Source organism: Gossypium arboreum, chromosome 1 (assembly GCF_025698485.1).
Source record: "Gossypium arboreum isolate Shixiya-1 chromosome 1, ASM2569848v2, whole genome shotgun sequence".
Classification (NCBI taxonomy): Eukaryota; Viridiplantae; Streptophyta; class Magnoliopsida; order Malvales; family Malvaceae; genus Gossypium; species Gossypium arboreum.
The window spans coordinates 107,826,520-107,851,901 of record NC_069070.1 but is presented as its reverse complement, the minus strand read 5'-3'; the positions used below and the strand labels follow the sequence as shown (position 1 = coordinate 107,851,901).

Here is a 25,382-nt window from a genome sequence, read left to right as displayed (position 1 = left end):
CGTCACATTTGGTGGTATCAGAGTAGGTTTAGTTGGTTCTCAGACTAATGTGTTGTATGAACGAGTTTTACTATACATGTCATATATATATATTGTGATAGTGTGACAACTTCTGACCTTTTAAATGATTTTTTATAGTAAATGGATCCCGATCCAGTTACGGCTGATGATGTAGAGAGTAATGCACCAGCTCCGGCTGAAGGGGTGGTGCCAACTGAAAATACACCTCCTACTGTTAGTCAAGGAGGAAGAGAAGGGGCTCAGGAAGCCTTTCTCCAAATGATGAGTGCCTGGTATACTGAGTTCGTTCGTACGAACCCGAATGCACAACCTCCCCCACCTTCCCCGATTCCTCAACCTGTACCCCCGATGCCTCAAGGTATAGATCTGATGAAATTTCACAGAACTCCAGTTGATAGAATCTGTAAGCAAGGGACCGAAGAATTTAGAGCAAATATTAATGATGATGCCAAGAAAGCAGAGTTTTGGCTTGAGAATTCTATTCGAGTATTTGATGAATTGTCTTGTACACCTGAGGAATGCTTGAAATGTGCTATATCATTGTTGAGGGATTCAGCCTATCATTGGTGGAAGACATTGACTTCAGTAGTGTCGAAAGAGAAAGTAACTTGGGAGTTCTTTCAAGAAGAATTTCGGAAGAAATACATCAGTGAAAGATTTATTGATCAGAAGCGTAAAGAGTTTCTTAAATTGAAGCAGGGGAATATGACAGTTACTGAATACGAAAGGGAGTTCGTCAGGTCGAGTAAGTATGCTAGAGAATATATTCCTACAGAGGCTAAAATGTGCAGACGATTTGAAGAGGGATTCAATGAAGACATCAAAGTATTTGTTGGGATTCTTGAATTAAAAGAAATGGTAGTACTTGTTGATCTGAAGAACTACTTAAAGAGAAGAAAAAAGTAGAGGCCGAGACTAGAAATTGGAAGAAAAGACCGACGAGCAGTTCATTCTCACAGCAATCTAGAAAATCTAGAAATATGAATCCTCATTCATAGGTTTCGGTTGGACAATCATAAGGAAATTTTAAGAAGCAAAATATGGGTCTTAAATCTCAGACTACTTCTGTGGCTAGTGTAGGGAATACGAGATTTGTTAAGCCCGAGTGCCAGTGGTGTGGTAGAAATCATTTTGGCCCATGTTGAGTGAATGAATGTTTTCGGTGTGGTTCTCCGGATCATTTTATTAGAGACTGCCCAGAGAGAGTTGAAAAGGAAAAATTTCAGAGTGTAAAAGCTAGTGGTGCAGACTCGAGGGGAAGATATTCGAGAAAAGCTGGAAATGAAGCAAGCAGCAAGAATGTAGCCAGAGATTCAGCAGCTAAACTTGAAGCAAGGGCTCCAGCTAGAACTTATGCTATAAAGGCACGTGAAGATGCTTCATCACCCGACATGATGACTGGTATATTTTCTCTTTATGATGTTAATGTTAATGCTTTGATTGATCCCAGTTCTACTCATTCATATGTGTGCATGAAACTGGTGTCTAGTATGAATATACCTGTTGAGTACATAGAATTTATGATTAGAGTGTCGAATCCGTTAGGCAAATGTGTGATAGTTGATAAAGTATGCAAGAAATGCCCTTTAATGATTCAGGGTCATTACTTTCCGGCTGACTTGATGTTGTTGCCGTTTGATGAATTTGATGTTATTTTGGGTAAGGATTGGTTGACATTGCATGATGCTATAGTAAATTGCAAAGAAAAGGTTATAGAATTAAAGTGTGAAGCTTATTTGAGGAAGGGTTATGAAGCTTATTTGGCGTATATAATTAATACAAAAGAAATTGAAAAGAAAGTTGAATCAGTGCCGGTTGTGTGTGAATTCACGGACGTATTTCCAGAAGAGTTGCCGGGTTTGCCTCCAGTCAGGGAAGTAGAATTTGGTATTGAATTGATACCAGGAACAACTCCGATCTCGATTGCTCCGTATAGAATGGCACCAGCAGAGTTGAAAGAATTAAAGTTGCAATTGCAAGAGTTGACTGACAAAGGCTTTGTGAGACTTAGTTTTTCACCTTGGGGTGCTCTCATGTTATTTGTGAAAAAGAAGGATGGTTCTATGAGATTGTGTGTTGACTATCGGCAATTAAACAAGGTGACAATCAAGAACAAGTATCTGCTGCCAAGAATTGATGATTTGTTTGATCAGCTAAAAGGAGCAACATGGTTTTTAAATATTGACTTGAGATCTGGGTATTACCAACTACGAGTGAAAGAGTCAGATGTGCCTAAAAATGCTTTTAGAACAAGGTACCGTCATTATGAATTTTTAGTTATGTCATTCGGTTGACAAATGCTCCTGCTGTGTTTATGGATTTGATGAATTGCATATTTCGGCCATACTTGGACAAATTTGTTGTGGTATTTATTGATGATATCTTAATTTATTCAAACGATGAGACAGAGCATGCTGAGCATTTGAGGATAGTTTTACAAACTTTAAGAGATAAGCTATTGTATGCTAAGTTTAGTAAAAGTGAATTTTGGCTTCGGGAAGTTGGATTTTTGGTCACATTGTTTCAGGTAATGGTATACGGGTTGATCCTAGTAAAATTTCAGCCATTGTTGATTGGAAACCACCGAAAAATGTAACTGAAGTTAGAAGTTTCTTGGGGCTAACTGGGTATTATCGGCGGTTTGTAAATGGATTTTCTATAATTGCTGCTCCTATAACTAGGCTACTCCGAAAGGATGGTAAATTTGAGTGGACGGAAAAATGTCAACAGAGTTTTGAAGAATTGAAAAAGTTATTAATTGAAGCACCAGTGTTGGTACAACCCGAATCAGGTAAAGAATTTGTGGTGTATAGTGATGCTTCTCGAAATGGTTTAGGATGTGTACTTATGCAAGAAGGAAAAGTGGTGGCTTATGCTTCGAGGCAGTTAAAATCTCACGAAAGGAATTATCCGACTCATGATTTGGAATTAGCTACTATAGTGTTTGCTTTGAAGATTTAATGACATTATCTGTATGGTGAAAAGTGCCGAGTATATGCCGACCACAAAAGTCTTAAATACTTGATGTCACAAAAAGACTTGAATTTGAGACAACGAAGATGGTTGGAGTTATTAAAAGATTACAAGCTTGTTATTGACTACCATCTGGGAAAAGCGAATGTGGTTGCTGATGCTTTAAGCAAAAAGTTGCTATTTGCTTTGAGAGCTATGAACACTCGGTTAAAGGTATCAGATGATGGTTCGATTCTAGAAGAGTTAAGAGCAAGACTGATGTTTTTACAAGAGATTTGTGAAGCTCAGAAAAATGACCAAGATTTGCAAGCCAAGAGAAAGCAAGGTGAAGTCGACACGGGATCGTAATTCGTAACTGCTCGATGGTTTCCTGATGTTTAAAAACCGGATTTGTGTACCTAAAAATGATGAGTTGATTCAAAGGATTTTGCATGAAGCACATAATGGTTGTTTAGCAGTTCACCCGGGCAGTACGAAAATGTATAATGACTTGAAGAAAATGTACTGGTGGAGTGGAATGAAAAGAGATATCTCCGAGTTTGTATCAAAGTGCTTAATTTGTCAACAAGTGAAAGCTGAACACCAAGTACCTTCGAGACTACTCCAGCCTATCATGGTTCCTGAATGGAAATGGGATCGGATTACTATGGATTTTGTATAAGGGTTTCCGTTAACTCCAGGAAAGAAAGATGCCATCTGGGTAATAGTTGACAGACTGACTAAATCGGCTCATTTTATTCTGGTACGTATGGATTATTCTCTTAATAAGTTGGCTGAATTGTATATCGGTGAGATTGTTAGACTTCATGGAATACCTTTGTCAATCATTTCGGATAGAGATTCGAGATTTACTTCGCGAGTTTGGCAAAAGTTGCAAGAGGCATTAGGTACGAAGTTAAATTTCAGCACTGCCTTTCATCAACAAACTGATGGACAATCAGAGAGAGTGATTTAGATTCTTGAAGGCATGCTCAGATGTTGTGTATTGGAATTTCTAGGTAGTTGGGAAAGGTATTTATCGCTAGTGGAATTTGCTTACAATAATAGTTATCAGACGAGTTTGAAGATGGCACCTTATGAAGCATTGTATGGTCGTAAATGTCGGACGCCATTGTATTGGACTGAACTCAAGGAAAATCAGATTTATGGAGTTGATCTAATAAAAGAAACCGAAAAAAGGTGAAAGTGATTCGAGATTGTTTGAAAGTCGCTTTGATAGACAAAATCTTATGCAGATTTGAAACGAAAGGAAATTGAGTTTCAAGTTGGTGATAAGGTATTTTTGAAAGTGTCTCCATGGAAGAAAGTTCTTAGATTTGGACGGAAGGGCAAGTTAAGTCCGCGTTTTATTGGACCGTATGAAATAATTGAAAAAGTTGGACCGGTAGCATATCGGTTAGCATTACCAACTGAATTAGAGAAGATTCATGATGTGTTCCACGTATCTATGTTACGTCAGTATCGTTCGGATCCCTCACATATAATTTCACCGACAAAAATTGAGCTACGACCGGATATGACTTACGAAGAAGAACCGATTCAGATTTTAGCTCGAGAGGTCAAGCAACTAAGAAATAAAAGTGTCGCTCTCGTGTAAGTATTATGGAAAAAGCACGGAGTAGAAGAGGCTACATGGGAGCCCGAGGAAACTATGAGAAATCAATACCCATACTTGTTTACCTGTAAGATTTTCGGGGACGAAAATCCCTAAAGGGGAGAGAGTTGTAATATCCCGAATTAGGGCCTAATCAGAATAGTGTTTTCGTGACCACAAATCCGAGATAGAAATAATTATTTTATAATTATTTTGAGGTTTATGGTATGGTTGCATGATTGTGTAAAAATTTCGTGATGAAATCCTATGCCTAAAGTGCTTAAATTGAAATTAGGGACTAAATCGAATAATTTGCAAAACTTGTATTCTAGAAGTTTTTAGTATGAAATTGCTTTGGAATATTAATTAGGAGGTCTTAAATAGAAATTTGACCAATTTCTAAGTCTATGGACAAAAATTGGACATGGATGAAATTTTTGGAAAGTTTAGTAGTAAGGGCATTTTGGTCATTTGTATATTAAATGAAATAAAATGGGAAAAATAACACAAAAATGTATTCATCTTCATTAAGCTTGGCCAAATTTCACCTCTCTCCATAGCTAGGGTTTCTTCAACTTTCAAGCTTCATAGTAAGTGAATTTAAGCCCCGTTTTTAATGATTTTTATGTTTTTGGAATCCCGATAGCTCGAATTAACTTTGTGCTAGCAAATATTCAACCTAGGGTTCATATTTGGAAAAATACCCATAGTTTAAATTTGTGTATTTTGATGTTTTATGATAGAATATGAGGTTTTAAATTATGTTAGACAACTTGTGCTACTCGGTTTTAAGTGAAAACGAGTAAAAGGGCTTAATCGGTAAAAATACCTAATAGTCATAAGTACATGTTAGAGTATGAATTGGATGTTTCCATAGAAGGGAAAAATGATCAGAATGTCATAAAACATAAGGAAATAGGATAAAGTTTAATTCCCGAGCTTAGGGACAAAAGTGTAATTATGCAAAAGTTTAGGGGTAAAATGGTAATTTTTCCAAAGTTCGTATTAAAGGCTGTTTTGATGAATGTATGTATTAAATAAGATTAATTTGACATTATAGATCAAGAGAAACGAGATTCAAGTCGTGATCGAGGGAAAAACAAAGTTTACGAGGAATAGGCTCGAGTGCTAATATTTTGTATCGAGGTAAGTACATGTGTAAATGTGGTAACATAACTGTCATTTTAAGTAACTTAATGACATTTATATGATATGATGATTATTATTATGAAATATTATGCTTTCTGGTTATTGTTGAGTAATATGCAATTATGTTTATTACTTGTTAAATATGAATTGCTACCGAGTATCGGTTTTGATATTCCATGGAAGACGGCAAAGTGATCGAGGAAAAAGCCCGTTTGAACCTTTGGAATAGATTAGAATACAAGTGACATGTCACTAGGATGGTTGAGTCCCGAACTCGTTGAGTTGAGTCCGAGTTCACTTATGGTCCGGTTACATGGTAGCTTGGCTACATAAGTTTCGCAGGCTATTGAGTTTGTCTAGCTGCGGGTATGGCACTTACGTTCATGAAATCCGTGTATTTGAATTATATTCCGATGTGTTCAATGGGTGAATCTTAAGAGAATAAGAAGAATGTCTAAACGAAGGTAACATGTTGGTAAGTGTAGTGAATGAGAAATTTGACAGGTATGTGCTTAAATCCTTGGGTTGAGAATTTGGTATGATGAAATAGTAGTATGATATTAAATGTAAATGAAACATGAATGTCTTGGTGTTGTTTATGCAAATGATGTTTTATGTTGAATAGCATGATTATGTTACTTGCTATTTGCATGTGAACTTACTAAGCATTTGTGCTTACTCCCTCCTTTTCATTCATTGTAGTTGTTGACAAGCCAGCTTGAGAATCGGGATAGGTCGAAGGCTCGTTCACACTATACGAAGGCCTAAATTGGTAAAATGGCTTGTGTATTTTGAATGTGGCATGTATGGCAAAATGCTCACTTTGTGTAAATGATCTTATGATATGTCTATGGTTTGGCAAGAATTTGTAAATGATTAGCCATTGGAATTGCCAATCTAAATCATATTTGATACCATGTATGTTTAAAATGCTATTTAGTCTATGAAAGTCTATGGTAAAGTAAAATTTACTATAAAACAGAATATTGTTGCAGCAATGATGTGAATTTGAAAAATCACTAAAAATATTAGAAATGTAATTAAATGATGAATAAGTTATGAAATTGAATTGTGATGAGTTTATTTTCATATGGATGGAACAAAATAGGTATATGAGTTATATTTTGTGAGATATTTAAATTTTTGTGAAACAGGGCTAGAGTGATTTCTGGATCCCCTGTTCTGACTTTGGAAATTCATCAAACATTGTAAAAAAATAATTAGAAGTCTTGCTTTATATGTAAAGATTCCTTATTGAGTCTAGTTTTATAGTAAACAAACGGAATAGTCATTGAAAGTCTGTACAAAGATATATCTGATTCGTAATACGTAGAGGTCAGCGTAGTTGAACCTTGAAATAGGGGAGAATTTAACTAATAAACTGTACTAATTGGCCTAACCAAAAATTCTGAAAAAAAATTAGCAGATAGATATATGATTCTAGTTTCAGAAAAATTTTATGGATTTGGATTTCGAGTTTCAGAACTCAAGATATGAATTTTTAAGCGACTATGACGCGGATTGCCAGCTTGTCTAGAAGTTTTAAAAATAAATTGTTTGAGTTGTTTGAGTAATGAATTAAGTCCGTTAACACCTCGTGTTCGACTCCGGTGACGATCTTGGGTGTGAAGGCGTTACATTTGGTAATGGATCAAATAAGTAAATATTAAGCAAAACTTTAACAAAAGAAAATCCTATCTTCTTTGTCATTGAGTTTTGACAGAACCCTAGAGTGGAAAAAAAAGAAAGAAAAACATTCGCCTAGCTTTGAGCCTTCAATTGGATCAAGAATGGTTTGAAAATCGAGGCATAGAAAAGTTGTTGAATGGTCCCTATACTTTGGCAATCAATGCAAATCAGTCCAATAAGTTCGTACTATTACTTTTATAATATAGTGATTCTTTTTATACATTCTTTATTATAAAATTAAATTAATAATATGCTTAATAATTGATTTATTGAAAATATCTAAGAAATAATCAACTGACAAGTTATCAAGCTTTTAGCCGATGAATACTAAATGAATATTCTGCTCTGATGATACCTATTATCGCGATGGCTGAGATCCTACATATATTGCGGATTCTTAACAACTTGTATGAGCAGCATCGTAAACTGTTGAATTGAATGGCTACTCTATTTTGATGACATAGACCGTTCCGATGGCTGAGATCCTGCACATGTTTCGGATTCTTGACAACTTGTGTGAGCAGCATCGTGAACTGGTGAAATGACTAACTACACTGTACTGATGAAATAGATTATTACGATGGTTGAGATCCTGCATATGTTGCAAATTCTCATCAACATGTGTAAGCAGCCTTATGAACCGGTCAAAACTGTGTAACTAGTTCAAATGAGCGAGATTTTGTGCTTACTAAATGAGATCATGCCTTACCGAAATCAGAAGAATTTGAGTTATGGTACGGTATAATACTCACATGTTGTGAACTGTGTTTGACAAGGATTGCGTTGTTGTTTCTTATAATTGAACTATTAAGTTTGTTGGTAAGATTTATTGTTAATTTGGCGAAGTTACTAAGCTTCATTAAGCTTACTCGTTTTTTGTTCTATGTTTCGTAGATTTCGTTTTGGGGAAGGAAATCGAATCAACCTGCAGCGTCACGCTATCTCAAGGACCCTTTGGTAGATTTGAAACAACTTGGCTTATATGGCATGTAAAAAGGCTATTGAATATGTTTTGTGACTGATTATGTGTAAATTGTTATATAACTTGGTTGCTTGGAGTTTTATGGTCTAAGGTAAGTACATATTTGATAACATGAGTCATATTGTAGCATATGCAAGTGTGTTAAATAAGTTGGAAAATTGGTATGGTTGAGTATGAAACGACAAAGGCATTTTGGTTGTGGAAGTAAGACCCTGGATGTGCATTTGTGACTTGTATGTCAATTTAAAGGAATGAATTGTTTATGTGTTTGAGTTTTGGTGTCATTGATGACACTTTAGTTTGGCATTTAGACTAATTGCTTTTCCATGTTTTGAACATATTTGAATGTACTTTAAAGGTTTGTATGCATTTACTTTGGGTATGTTTAGGTACACAAGCATTTGGGTATGGAAAGGGCAAGTTTTGGGTCAATTAATGGTGCACATAGCCTAGGGCACGGGTTGCCACAGAGCCATGTGTCACACACAGGCGGCCCATATGGGCATGTAACTAGGCGTGTTAGGTGCAGGGTTTATGTGGTTTGGCACAGGAGTTGAGACACAGGTGTGTGGACCAAGTCAGTGAGTTACACGAGCAGGCATACGGTTGAGCCCATGGGCTTGTGGGATGGCCACATGGGTGTGTGGGAGAGCCACACGGCTGGAACGATGGAAATGTGCAAGTGTACAAAATCGCAACAAGTAATAAAGTGACAATTAAATGTCAAGTTATTGTACCCACAGGGACTGTGAAAAGGATTATTTATGAATGCAATTTAAAACTCTTTGGTGAAGAAAAATATTTTGTTTTGAAAAGGGTGATTAAGAAAATTAAGATTTTAAACTAAGTAAAAATAAAAGTTCTAATGCACGATTTCAAAATATGATTTAATCAAGATGACATAATTGTGTTGATTTAATTACATTTCTTTAACTTAGAATTATTAAACTCATGATTATTTTGTTACGAATCAATTTACGGCAACTCGGTAATTTGCTAACTTATGAACATATTCACCTGCACAAATCCATTCATCTCTTAACATATCCCTATGTTAATTCACGATAAACAAATTTTAATAAGCAAACATGTTATGGCACATACATACTCATTAAATTGAACTAATCTCTTGCATATCTTTATGTCAATTCAAATGATTAATTAAATCTAATAAGCACATAAAAGACTATGTGAGGTAACAAGGTATCCTTACCTTGAAACAGTTTAATCACAATAATCTTACAAGTTATGCAAGGCAAGTGTATTTCCAGCTACATTGCCAATTTAACCTTCAGCTACCTTAGAAGAATAAACATGCACTGATTAACTATTTTGTCCATTAATGACAATTTCAATCCGTTTAAATAATTAATTCATTAGCTACCTCACAATTGTAATGAGAATAACTTAGGCATGATTTTACTTAATCAAGCATTTTACCGAGGCCTATAACAGCATAAACACGATTTTAATAATTTAAGCAGGTGAAATGCAATCAAACCAACAAAAATTAAATTCAAGCTAAGCTGATTAAATTAACCATTCCAACAACATAAATATTCATAGATATGTTCATAATAACAACAACAAAAATTAAAGAGATAGGGAACAAGAATCAAATCCGGTGTTTTTCCGTGGCTTGACTAGGCTGCTCCATCTTCATTCTTTGTTGTCCTCTCTGATCAAGGCTTCTATGAACACTTCAATGTTGGTCCAAAATGGCTGAAGCATAACCATTTCCCAAGGGGAGAAATCGGCACAAGAGCAAGGGACTTGAAATGGGAAAATGAGAGGAGAAAGTGAGAGAGGAGATAAGAGATGTGAATGAATTAAGGTGTGAATGAGGGATCAACCAAGGGGGTTTTTATAGCTGAATGTGGCAGCTAAAATTTACTAAAAATAGCAGCCAAAGAGCCACCCCTTGGTCGACCATATATGTGGCAAAGTTTATGGCTTCAACTTTGCTAAATTTGGCTTGGGGCAAATCTTCAAAGCCATCAATTATGGAGGAGCTGATTTGCAATTTGAACAAGTCTTCAAGGGCTTCTTTGCAGCTTAAATAATTAGGTAATGAGCTGAATTGGGTCAGCACTTGGACTGTTTTGGGCTATCTTCTCCTTGGCCGGTTCGGTTGTAACAGCTCATTTAGACCCTAGTCTGAATGGTGGTTTCAGGACCACGAATCCTAGTAAAAAAATATTTAAATATTACTTTACGTGTTTATTATGTGTGAATTAGTATCCGTGAAATTTTCGTGATTTAATTTTATCGTTTGAGTGCCTGATTAAATAAAAGGGCTTAATCGCGTAAAATGAAAACTTGATAGTTTAATGTATAAGGGCAGAATTGTTGTTGTCTTTTTAAATAGAAGTACTTATAATGCAATTAGGCCATAATTAAATGAGTTGGACGGTTGTAGACAACCAATATAAAGATTTTATATTAATTAATAAAGGTTAAAATAGTAAAAGATAAAATAATATATGATACATTAAAACATAAAAAAATAAAATAAGGTTTCATATTGCTTTGTTCTTGCCGAAAATAAAAAGAAAGAAAAGAAACAAAACCTTCAAGGGTTCGGCCAAAACTAAGCTTGATTAAGGTATGTAACTAGCTCGGTTTTTGATAATTTTTATGTTTTTGAGATCGTTGCTTCAAATACTATCGGACCCATGCTAGAATTTCTGATTTTGATGAATATTTTGAGTTATGCCATTGATGAATATTTTTGTTTTTTGATGTTTGATGATAAATTATGAAAGATATGTTTTAGATTAACATGTTTTGTATTGGAGTTTTTGATGATTTTGAGTAATTAGGACTAAATTGAAAAAATAATAAATTGAGGGACTAAAATGTGAAATAAATGAAATATATGGATTAGTATGAGTATAAGGAAGATTCAGCCTAACAATGTTGTTGTGAGATTTTGTGTATTTTGTGTTTTATGCAATTAGGACTAATTTGTAAAAGTATGAAATATCAGGGGTAAAACGGTAATTAGCCCATTTATATGTAGTTTGATTAAATTGAATGAAATTGTGTTTTAATGATATTAATTTGAAATTGTATAGCTCAAGAACAAAAGAAATCGAAATTGGATCAGGGAAAAACAAAAATAGTCGAATAGTCGATTTACATCGCTCGTCGATATCCGAGGTAAGTCTATAAGCAATAAATGTCATTAAATTTGAATGTATATGATCTTTATATGTTGAATTTAATTGTGTGAATTTCTATAGTTATAGCCAAATGCATAAATGTTTATCAGATTTGGAAATAAGTTCGGTTCAATTGAGATATGAATTATGAATAAGATCAACTTTGTAACAGTGATATATCAGGCTTATTGCCTAGCAGGCTTTGACGCCGGTGTATGTTATCAGGCTTATTGCCTAGCAGGCTTTATTCCGGTGTATTAAATCAGGTTTATTACCTAGCAGGCTCTGTGCCGGTGTATTATTTAGGCTTTATGCCTAACAAATTTTACGTGAGCAACGGTAAAAGTAACCAAATGTGTTAAATGAGCTAAAGTGACCAGGTATGTGAATGTGACTTACCTATTTGAAATGAAAGTAATTTGATTGAAAGATATGTGACAAAAATGTTTTTTGATGCTATTGAAAATGTATGTAATTATTAGTAGAGTATTCGGTTTTATGATAGGTATAATTGTGTGACTTAAAAACTTGATTCATGAGTATGTATATTCATGAATACATATTTATAATAGATTATCTATGATATTATGTCTTTGAAATTGGAGAACATATTGATAATTTATATATGTGTATATTCGACCATGGTATATTTTGTGTATATAAATATGTTTGATTCGGTTTATTTTATTGTTCTATCTAGGTCATCAATATGCTTAAATTGCTTATAACTTACTAAGCTACGATAGCTTATTGTGTGTATGTTTATTCTTTGTCCTTATAGATTTTGGAAGTTAGCTACAGGCTCGGGGATCGTCAGTGAAGTCATCCACACTATCGTCAACCTTCGGTACTTTAAAGGTCTTATTTCGAACTTATGGCATGTATATTTTGTCCGATCTTGGATATGTATAGGCTAATATGTATTTTGTCTGATCTTGGATATGTATAGGCTAACTTATGTTTATGTTTGATTTTGGGTTATGTAAACATGAGCCATGCGAAAATGGCTTATCCATTATGTTAAGTTTGGTTTTGATGGTTCGACCATTAAATATATATGTGAATCATGGTTAATATACTTGCTAATGGTGATGAATTTATTTCAAAGTATATGTGTATGGTATGTTTGGTACGTTAAATATGACTCCTATTTTTGGTCAAATTTAAAAAATAATCTTTCAATTAAACTTTGTTTACTTGTTTCAATCAAACACTGATTAGTTTAGATTATTTTATTATTATTTGACCTATGAATTTAGCCTATAAATAGGATCTTTTACAACCTTAGAAAAATACACCCATTAGAGATTAGAACTCATAACACATTTAGAGAATTTTGTGTTTACATTTTGAGGATTCTTTATTTTTGGGTTTTCGGGGTTTAGTCTTTATCTCCATCTTTTGTACTCTTCGTTCTTTTGCCATTATAGTAAAATTATCTTTGCCCGTGATTTTTTATCTCTTTGGAGGGGTTTTTCCACGTTAAATTTGTGTGTTCAATTTCTTAATTTATTTCGCTTTTTTCTTGTTCGTTGCTTAATCGGGTCGATCCTAACAAGTGGTATCAGAGCTAGTTCAATTTTCATAAATCAACTCATTCAGAGATGGCAACAATAAGGTTTGAAATTGAGAAGTTAGATGGTGAGAAAAATTCAATCTGTGACAAGTTCGGATGATGGCAATTCTAGTTCAATCCGATTTGAAAAAGGTTGTTATTGGGAAAAAGCCTGAGAATCTAAATAAAATAGAATGAGAAGAGCTTGATGAAAAGGCTTTGTTTGCAATCCAGTTATGCCTTACGAATACAGTATTGCAGGAGGTATTGATGGAGAAGACCTCATCTGCCTTGTGAAAAAGGTTAGAAACTCGTTATGCGACTAAGTCTCTGCCTAACCGTTTAGTGTTGAAACAACATCTATTTATGTTTCACATGAATGAAGGTGAGCTTCTTAGAGATCACATCAGTTAATTCATTACTCTTTTAAATGATTTAAAGAACGTTGAGGTTCATATTGATGATGAAGATCAAGCTATGCTATTATTGTGCTCTTTACCTCTTTCATACAAGTCTTTTAGGGAGACTCTAATTTATGGTAGAGACAAACTCTCGTTTGAAGATGTGAAGGGTCATTTGTTGAGTAGAGACAAACTCGAAAATGAGCTTTATTTGGATAGCAAGACAGATAGGCAAGCTTCTATTTTGGTAGCATCAAATAAACGAGACAAAAAGTGTCACTATTGTAAAAAGTTAGGTCACGTCAAAGTAGATTGTTATAAACTGCGAAATAAAAGAGCTGCTGAGAGTAACAAGGAAGATGTAGCTGGTGCTAATTTGGCCAATGAAAATGGTGATGATTTCTTGTTAGTGTCAACAAACGATAACTCCAAGCTCACGTCCAAGTGGATCCTAGATTTAGGATGTTCTTTCCATATGTGTCCTAATAGAGAATGGTTCTCCACATACAGTTCGGTTAAAGGTGGAGTTGTGCGCATGGGAAACGATTCATCTAGTAAGGTAATTGGTATTGGTACTGTTAAAATTAAGATGCACGATGAGACGATTAGGATACTCTCAGATGTCAGGTATGTACCTGATTTACGAAAGAACCTCATCTCCTTGAGTATTTTAGACTTGAAAGGATGCAGAATTAACATCAAGTTGAGCGGCATTAAAGTATCTCGTGGAGCTCTCATTTTTTTAAAAGGAAAAAGAACGAGTAGCCTTTATATTCTGGAAGGTTCTATAGTGATCGGTGAAATCAGACGTCCCTCATCCATTACGGAGTTGAAGTCAACTCGTTTGGAGTGGAGGCAACTTGGTCATAGGAGGGAAAAAGGTATGACCGTTTCATTGAAGAGAGGTTCTCTTTTGGATGCAGGTTTTGAAAATTTAGGGCACTGTGTTCGTGAAAATCAGACCCGAGTTAGTTTTGATTTGGTAGTGTACAAGTCAAAGGCTAGAAGTCTTCCAGTTTCTAAGCACAAATTTGACTCAGTTAATTCCCTACATAGTTCAAGATAGGCTCGTGGCGGGCTTTGGCAAAGATGGCGTTGTGGAAATATGAGTCAAGGTGGTGATTTGTTAAATATGACTCCTATTTTCTGTCAAATTTGAAAATAATCTTTCAGTTAAACTCTGTTTACTTGTTTGAATCAAACACTGATTAGTTTAGATTATTTTATTATTATTTGACCTATGAATTTAGCCTATAAATAGGCTCTTTTACAACCTTAGAAAAATACACCCATTAGAGATTAGAACTCATAACACATTTAGAGAACTTTGTGTTTACGTTTTGAGGGTTTTTTATTTTCGGGTTTTCGGGGTTTAGTCTCTATCTCCATCTTTTGTACTCTTCGTTCTTTTTCCATTATAGTAAAATTATCTTTTCCCGTGATTTTTTTCCTCTTTGGAGGGGTTTTTTCACATTAAATTTGTGTGTTCAATTTCTTAATTTATTCCGCTATTTTTCTTGTTCGTTGCTTAATCGGGTCGATCCTAACATGGTATGATGTGAAATTAGGGTTTGATATGTAAAGTGACAAGTTGATATTTGTATTCGGTTATGTAATGATAAATTTTAACTTAAGATTGAATTTGTGGAATTGGTATGACTTTAATGGCTTAATTTTCATGTTGAATTTTGATTATATTTAACATGGTTGGAGTTTAATTTGGTATGCATACCATATGATAGGTATGATTTGTGTTTTGGTGATATGTTTGAATTTGGTTATTTTGAGAGATAAATAGTAACTTGTTCAAGGCATGATTATAATCGGTTATACCTAGTCAAAATAAAGGAATATGCTTAGGACATGTTTATTTATGGATTAATTATTTAGATTCAATTTTGATGGTATATATGTATAAGCATTATGTTTAAATTATTGTGTATTTAGATTTGGTTTCATATGACTTATTTGACAAGATAAGAAGAAAGTTTAGGTATAATTATAATAGTTATGAAATGTTTATGTAATGATGCTTGAAAATGGTTTAAATTGATATGGTTTTATGCGCATAATTTGATATGAGAAAAGATGCATATTTTTGGCCTTATTAAGTTCATGTTTATGCGTTTATATATATATATATATATATATATATATATATATATATATATATATATATATATGTCTATTATGCCAAGTGGTTGTTTTAGCTTATAGTAATATGCATAATATGTGAATTTATCTAATCATGAAATGGTATGTTTTATCACATGCATAAGTTTTTGTTAATTGCTGATACATGTTTGATTATGTTTAAGTTTTTAAAAGATAAGTTTTGTTATGGGACTGAGTTACGAAGTATGAAATGTAAGAACTATTCTTTTGAGTTGTGTTTTGTTAATAATAATTTATTAACCCAAATTAACTTGGATATAAATTAAAATTAATTATATTATGATTTAATACATATAATTTTGGACCGTCTTAGGCTGGAAATTAATTCACCTCGATACTTCAAATTGCTTCTCGATTTTGTGCTTCTGGCAGTGTCTGCCGAGCCATTTCTCGCCCTTTTTTTTCACCTTTTATGCAAATCTGTCGAAAATAACCAAAATTCATCAAAAATAATTATAAAATTAACTAAATTTCAACATGTTCATATTTTAAGTACACTTTAATTATTTTATAAAAAGTAATTATTTTTTGACAAGAATTTAACCCAACTCGCATGAATTTAGGTTAAAAAGGGTATGAAAAATTGTGTAAATTTTTGTGTTTCCAACGACCGTGTGACCAAGGGTGAAGCCAGAACAAATTTTTAGGGGGGCCAAATGAAATTTTAATTTTTTATAGTATATATCTTTATAATTTTTAAAGTATTAAATCAAATTTTTATAATTTTAGGGGGGCCAAAGTGCAATTTTACCTTTACTAATTAAAAAATTTTAAAAAAATTTAAAGGCCTAAATAAAAATTTTACATTTTAAGGGGGTCGGGGCCCTTGCTAGCCCCCTTAAATCCGCCTCTACGTGTGACCCCTGTAGATGAAAAATTTTCAGTTTTACCTAAAATGTCCAAATTTGTTTCGATTTGGTCCTCGATTATTCATAAACTATTTTAGAGGCCTTGAAGGCTCGATTTAAAGCCTGTACATGTATGTTTTATCTCTTTTCGAACACGTTCGTATTAATGGAATTTATTTGATATTTGGATGCAAATTGTTATGAGTCCTGATATGTGCCGTAACCCTATTCCAGTGATGGAAGCGAGATATGAATGTTATAGGTCCTGATTTAGTTTTGAACTTGTTCGAAGGCTTTCGTAAGCTCGATTAAGGCTCGATTTTGATTGTAATGCATGCTTAACATGGAATTAACTTGTATTTATTAATTATTAAGTATTATTGAATAAATTGCTTGTGAATGTTCCGGTTTATTGTTGTAGCATCTTATAGCTCAGGTCCGGCGACTGAGCCGGGTATAGGATATTACATGGTGGATCAATGAGCCCATATTCATTTCAGAAATACAAGACATTAAATCTCAACTTTTAGCTAGTTAGTTTCTAATAATCAACTTTTATTGATAACAAACAATAAATGAGAATTCTTTACATTAAAGAATCTTTTGGTTCTTTAATGAATGTCCATATGAATTCTCAATTAATTATCGCATCATATATGATCCAAGATGGTCTAACTGGTCACGCCAAGTAGTAAATGCATTTGTATATGTAAACTTCTGGTTTACTTTAACATGCATTTTAATTGTACTAATAATGTTGATATAAATTGTGACAAATTGATAATTTTACTGTCATTCCTTTTACTTTGTATCCATATATAAGTACTATTGTGACATTTACTATTGAAAATGTCTAAATCAATGTGAAGTTTTAAAATGCCGCTAAGTCAACAAAATAAATATAATTTCCAAACAATTATATACAATATTCGCTTCAGGGAATATGCCAAAATATTCAAATATCCAAAAAAAAATGCAACTTCAGGTGCATCCAACCATAACAAGCTTTAGATAGAATTACCATATTCTATTGCTCATAAGTAGATCTTTCACAATCAAAAATATTTTGCTCAATAACTCAATCCTCCCCATTTTCATCCTTTCAAAATAAATGTTTAGAGCAATAATGATTCATATGAAATATAATATTTTCTTCATTCACAATCTCAATATGATATCTATTCTAATGAATATCTTTTAAAACTAATGTATTAACCATTGCAAATTTTGTGCTTTTTAGATATTGATATATTAGCTCTTATGGAACTTTCAACTAATTTGGTACTATCAAATATTGGAATAATATTTTTTATTTCAGTACCAAATAAGATAAATATTTTCTATCTGTAATGATAGAATTCATTACTACATTCTCATATCCTTCCTCAAAGAATATTAACAGAAACAAAATATTTGGGCATATGCCACATATGTGGCCAATAATCTTTTATATCACATTGACAACATAAGTTATATTTACCCTTTTTAGAGTTATCTTTAGAACTCTAATTGTTCTCTTATTTATTACTATGTTCCCACTTCTATTGGTCTATGATTATGTCTTTTATTTTCTTTATATTTGCATTCACTTCGGGAATGCAACAAATTTAGTAGGATAGACTTCTAAACGCCTTCATTCATTTTCTATTTCATAGTCACCATCGCAAATATACGTGAATTTCAAATAAGAATCTATCTATTCATGTTGTCATGATTAGTCTCCAATTATAACAAACATGATATAATAAATAAATCATAGTAAAATATACTTGGAGATTTTTAACATCGTCGTCATCACCTTGGTTATTATCAAGAGCACCGTTACAAGTACTAAAATAACTATGTTTTCATAAAAACATACTAAACATAAGTTATAAAATCTTATGATGCTCTAATAAATTATTTGTACTTTATAATTTAATCTAAAAGGTATAATCCAATCATTCAACAATAACAAATTAATGAGTCAATTAGATCCTCTGAATTTCCTTTTTCCCTTAAATCAAAGGCAATTGATTAGTAATACTTTCTCTCATAATTTTAATCAAATTTCAAGCATATTTAATAATAATAATAATAATAATAATAATAATAATAATAATTTAATCATAAAAAATTAATCATCCAAATATCATGCATACTATAATTTAATAAAAGAATCTTAGTTTGAAAGGAATCTTAAAGTAATAATATTTTTCTTCATAAAATAATTTACCAAAAATCAATCAACAAAGGAGAAAAACGTATCACGTAAGGATTATATAAATTTCTTTGGATAATGATTACCCATAGTGCGCAGACCTCAATTGAATATTGAAATTACAATAGCTCTAGAAGGCAACCGAAAACTGTAACACCCTAAACCCGGCCCAGACGTTATGGCCGGATCCGAATGCCACATCGAAGCATTCAAAACATTTTATATTGTTGATCCAGAAAGAAAACTTACTGAGTGTTTTAAAAGATGATTTCATTATAGGTTAAAGTGAATGGAAGCTGTGCACCAGGTAGGAAACTGGAAAAGAGGAGGTGAGTCCATCGGACTGCTTAAGTACCAAACTCCTTTCGGATCCAATCCTAGACATGCAAACCACCATTGCCATACCTTAACGTCATGTATATTTCTAGGAAACCGATTTGATTAAGTCCTTTTTAGGAAAAGTGATTAATTTTGGAAAATATCTTCATTGCGGAAGCTTTGCTTGTTTTCGTGTTATTTTGAAATCAATTACTGTTTTTGAAAACGTGCCCTAAAGCTATCTAATTTCAACAGTTAAATATAAATATTACCTATCTTAATAAAACATATAAAAACCATCAAAAATAAATAAGCGGCCTTATTACATTTAAAAGCCCAAAACCTCAAACGTAATTAAAAGGATGTCCAGTTCACCAGAAGAAAATCAAACTTTCAGAACGAGTGGCCATTCAATTCCTCACACTCCAAGCCTACTATGGTTGGGGATTACTTGCGTGGATGAAAATAAAAGGGATGAGTTTGGGGAAACTCGGTGTAAATTAACCCAACCATAGCCTATATCACTCAAACCACGTAAATGTAATAAGTTGGCTTAGCCTGAATGCATTTCGTAATGAAGCCCATAGGCCCATAATGTAACGTAATGATATTACATGTTTATGCGAAACCCAACCCGATTCATCCATAACACCCCGCATCAGCCTTACACCATGTGGGAGACTACTCGACCCACCCAACCGCTACACACCACGTAAATCGCAGCGAGGTCTGCGGATATTGTGACGAAGTCACCAGATATAGATATTGTGGCGAGCCACCGTATCAGATATATGTGGCGAGCCACTAGATCGTATAATCGTGGCATAGCCACCGTATCATATATATGGCGAGCCACCAGATCGATAATTGTGGCATAGCCACCAAGACGCTTCCTCCAAAATATAACCCATGTCCCCATGCAATGATATATAATCATGGCATACATCATACGTAATCGATCGTCATGCTTTTCACCAAAATTAACCCTGGGTATAACGGTAATTTTGCACCTAGGGGTATAACAATAATTTTCTATACATAGGGGTATTATAGTAATTTAGCTGCTTTTAGGGTTTTCATGCATATCCTAACTATTTACGTACTATCAGAACACTTACCGCGCAACTTACCGAATTGGGCCCATTGGCCCATGAACCCGATCTTTGGCCCATTAGCCCAAATTATCAAAATGTACGAAATCACGCGTACTGCAGTTTATTACTTTAGATTACCAAATATACAAACCCAACTATCTTACGAGCATTCGCACACTCGCAAATTCCCAAAATACCGACTTTTCGGCATTTCGAGTTTTCGGCTTTTGCCAATCTAGTCTATGAGAGGGTGTTAGTTACACACCTGTTTGCGACGATATGCTGACGAGATCCACACACGAACCGCCTACAATTGGATTACTAACACGTTAATCTAACTATTCAAATACAAACTACGTATTAACCCCTTACAATATTCGGCCAACCACACCTACAGATCATAGTAAGCTTATAAGAAAACAATAAGCAACTCATTAACAAATTTTTGTCAATGTTTACCACATAATCATAATTTCACTGCAAGCTGTCTCCCTGAGCAACAGTCACTAAATTATTTATAACTGGAGCTACGAAAATCCAAATCAAGTTCCGGTAATTTTCCCTAAAAACAGACTCATATATCTTCTATCCATAAAGTTTTCAGAATTTTTGGTTTAGCTAATCAATATCAGATTTTTCTCAAAGTTTCCCATGTTTCACTGTTTGACTAATCTGACCACTCTTCTTTACGAATCAAATTTCTCATTGCACAGAATTCAAAATATGTTCTCGTTTATTTCATTTGAAACTAGACTCATTAAGATTTAATTACATAATTTACTCAGCTTCTAACTCATTTCCCATAATTTATGGTGATTTTCCAAAGTCACGTTATTGCTGCTATCCCAAGCAGATTTATTACCAAATCACTCTTTCACACACCTAACTTGCATGCATGTTATTTAAACATGTATATCACCAATCAATCATCACATATCTATGATTTTACTTAAGTATAATCTCCATTTCATCATTTTAAAGCACAACATGTTAGCCGATTTTTCCCCTTAGCATCTAAGGCACATGCATGCTCATTTGTTTGGCTCAACTTCACCTATCTTCCATTTTTCATCAAAAGAACATGAAACAACAACCATTTCCTTCATTTTAATTCATGACTAAATGCTCACAACACAACTAAAAACCAAAATATGCTTCAAGAGTTAAGGTAGAATCAAGAAGAACTCATGAACATCAAGATAGAAGCAAACTACCATGAACTTACCTTCAATTTTCTTCCCCAAGTGATCGAACATTCAAGAGCTTTCTCCTCTCCTTTCTCTTCTCTAACTTTCGGCTATGATGAACAAAGATGGACAAAACTTTGTTCTTTTCACCCCTTTTGCTTTTAATAAAATTTCATATTTCATCCATTTAATTCTTTAATACAAAAGACATGAAATGCCCATCATTAAATATTTACCTAAACCATTATCATGGAACATTTACCTAACCCATTATCATGGAATATTTACCTAATCCATTATCATGGAACATTTACCTAACCCATTATCAATTTGTACCATGAATTATTGATATCAAGTGCCCATATTGTCTACAACAACATGATGGTTGGCCACTTCATGGAAAATGGGAGGTTTGTCATGCAAATCCTCCTATTTTGCACTCCTATTTATTTGGCCACTTCAATTTAGCCTATAGCATTTTCAAACATTTTCACATAGGTTCTATTTCATAATTTCACCCCCTTTTTCTTATGGAACAAAAATTAACTAAAATTGCTGAGTTCTATCTTAAGCTTGGGCCTTCTAGAGGCCCACTAACATAATTAAACCTATGCCAACATTCACAGAATTCCCGAAAATTGGGGCGTTACAAAAACAACTTGAGCAGCAAATTTGGAGTATCGTATTATAAAATAAAAGAGAATCGTGCTGATAACATATTATAAAATAAAAAGACAAAAGGTAAAGAACAAAGAGAATGAGACAACAAAGAGAAAACGTATTTTATTGATTAATTGAAATCATTTACAATGCTTCTCTAAAGTCTATATTTATAGACACAAGAAGTATAAATAAAATATAACTCTACTTCTAATAACTATTAGAATTTAAGGTAAATCAAAACTTATCTAACTTTTGATGGGCCTCCAGTTAATAAAATATTCATAACACAATCATAATTTTTACTTATTAGACTTCTTTATATTATTAAACTCCATAAAATAATTTATTTTATTTTTACCTACAATATATGATTGTTGACTAAGGGCACTTAAAACAACATTAGACAATAATGAAACTTTAAAGAGGGACTGAAAATTAAGGGTGTGCATGGTAGAAAAGTGAAGATGAAAGGAAATAGTAAAAAAGTGGAAAAAATAAAATAAAATTTGAGTGCGCTTGATTGAAAAAAAAAGTAATAAAAAATAGGAAGGGTAATCATTATTCATCCTAATGCATAAAAATCTATCATTTTTGTTAGGATTTCGACCCGATTAAGCAACGAATAAGAAAGTAGCGGAATAAATTGAGAAATTAAATACACAAATTTAACGCGGAAAAACCCCTCCAAAGAGGATAAAAAACCACGGGCAAAGATAATTTTACTATAATGGCAAAAGAACGAAGAGTACAAAAAGATGGAGATGAAAACTAAACCTGGAAAACCCGAAAACAAAAAACCCACAAAACGTAATCACAAAATTCTCTAAATGTGTTATGAGTTCTAATCTTTAATGGGCATATTTTCTAAGGTTGTAAAAGAGCCTATTTATAGACTAAATTCATAGATCAAATAATAATAAAATAATCTAAACTAATCAGTGTTTGATTGAAACAAGTAAACAGAGTTTAACTGAAAGATTATTTTTTAAATTTGACTAAAAATAGGAGTCATATTTAACAAATCTCCACCTTGACTCATATTTCCTCAACGCCATCTTTGCCAAAGCCCGTCACGAGCCTATCTTGAACTATGCAGGGAATTAACTGAGTCGAATTTGTGCTTAGAATCTGGAAGACTTCTAGCCTTCGACTTGTACACTGCCAAATCAAAACTAACCCGGGTCTGATTTTCACGAACACAGTGCCCTAACTTTTCAAAACTTGCATCCAAAAGAGAACCTCTCTTCAACGAAATAGTCATACCTTTTTCCCTCCTATGACCAAGTTGCCTCCGCTCCAAACAAGTTGACTTCAACTCCGTAACGGACGAGGGACGTCCGATTTCATCGGTCACTGTATAATCTTCCAGAATATAAAGACTGCCGGTTCTTTTACCTTTTAACAAAATGAGAGCTCCACGAGATACTTTAATGTCGCTAGAATCGATGTTGATTTTGCATCCTTTCAAGTCTAAAATACTTAAGGAGATGAGATTCTTTCGTAAATCAGGTACATACCTGACATCTAAGAGTGTCCTAATCGCCCCATCGTGCATTTAAATTTTAACAATACCAATACCAATTACCTTACTAGATGAATCGTTTCCCATGCGCACAACTCCACCTTCAATCGAACTGTATGTGGAGAACCATTCTCTATTGGGACACATGTGGAAAGAACATCCTGAATCTAGGATTCACTCGGACGTGAGCTTGGTGTTATCGCTTGTTGACACTAACAAGAAATCATCACCATTTTCATCGGCCAAATTAGCACCAGCTACATCTTCCTCGTTACTCTCAGCAACTTTTTTATTTCGCAGTTTATAACAATATGCTTTGACGTGACCTAACTTTTTACAATAGTGACACCTTTTATCTCGTTTCTTTGATGCTACCAAAACGGAAGCTTGCCTATCTGTCTTGCTATCCAAATGAAGCTCATTGTCGAGTTTGTCTCTACTCAACAAATGACCCTTCACATATTCGAATGAGAGTTTGTCTTTGCCATAAATCATGGTTTCCCTGAAAGACTTGTATGAAGGGGGTAAAGAGCACAATAATAGCATAGCCTGATTTTCATCGTCAATATGAACCTCAACATTCTTTAAATCATTTAAAAGAGTAATAAATTGACTGATGTGATCTCTAAGAAGCTCACCTTCGTTCATGCGAAACATAAATAGACGTTGTTTCAACACTAAACGGTTAGGCAGAGACTTAGTCGCATAAAGAGTTTCTAACCTTTTCCATAAAGCGGATGAGGTCTTCTCCATCAATACCTCCTGCAATACCATATTCGCGAGGCACAACTGGATTGCAGACAAAGCCTTTTCATCAAGCTCTTCTCATTCTGTTTTATTTAGATTCTCAGGCTTTTTCCCAGTAACAACCTTTTTCAAACTGGATTGAACTAGAATTGCCATCATCCGAACTTGCCACAGATTGAAATTTGTCTCATCATCGAACTTCTCAATTTCAAACCTTGTTGTTGCCATCTCTGAACGGGCTGATCTATGAAAAATTGAACTAGCTCTGATACCATTTGTTAGGATTTCGACCCGATTAAACAACAAACAAGAAAATAGCGGAATAAATTGAGAAATTGAACACACAAATTTAACGTGGAAAAACCCCTCCAAAGAGGATAAAAAACCACGGGCAAAGATAATTTTACTATAATGGCAAAAGAACGAAGAGTACAAAAAATAGAGATTAGAACTCATAACACATTTAGAGAATTTTGTGTTTACGTTTTGTGAGTTCTTTGTTTTCGGGTTTTTGGGGTTTAGTTTTTATCTCCATTTTTTGTACTCTTCGTTCTTTTGCCATTATAGTAAAATTATCTTTATCCGTGATTTTTTATCCTCTTTGGAGGGGTTTTTCCACGTTAAATTTGTGTATTCAATTTCTCAATTTATTCCGCTATTTTCTTGTTCGTTGCTTAATCGGGTCGAAATCCTAACAATTTTAAATTAGATCAATAAAAGGAGAGAATAAAAAATGTGAGAGCAGTGAATGTTACTTCAAGTTACACATTTTTCAACTGTTTTATTTTCTTTACTTTCCCTTTTCAACTTTACCGAGCACTTGAGGAAAAAAAATAATTTTTATTTTTATTTTTCATCTTTCCTACTAAGCACACTTATAAAAATAAACTTTATATATATATATATATATATATATATATATATATATATATATATTTTGTCGTTCTATTTTTATTCTTTCAATTTTCTATATTCCAATTTTCTCTACTTTCCTAACAATACCTAAATGATTGTAATGCATCAATACAAAAATTGTTAAAAGATATAAATCCAGACAACTCTTCAATCAATAATATTTTTTATGAACTTTTTACATTTTA

General features: G+C 33.5%; 1 long non-coding RNA gene across 1 annotated transcript; it reads right to left on the bottom strand.

Moving 5' to 3' along the window:
- Window positions 1-20,250: 20,250 nt before the first annotated feature.
- Window positions 20,251-21,546, bottom strand: LOC128285486 (uncharacterized). Its single transcript, XR_008275945.1, has 2 exons — window positions 21,389-21,546; window positions 20,251-20,470 (listed from the first exon to the last, which is right to left on the bottom strand). It is a non-coding gene; the product is annotated as an uncharacterized LOC128285486 (long non-coding RNA).
- Window positions 21,547-25,382: the final 3,836 nt, after the last annotated feature.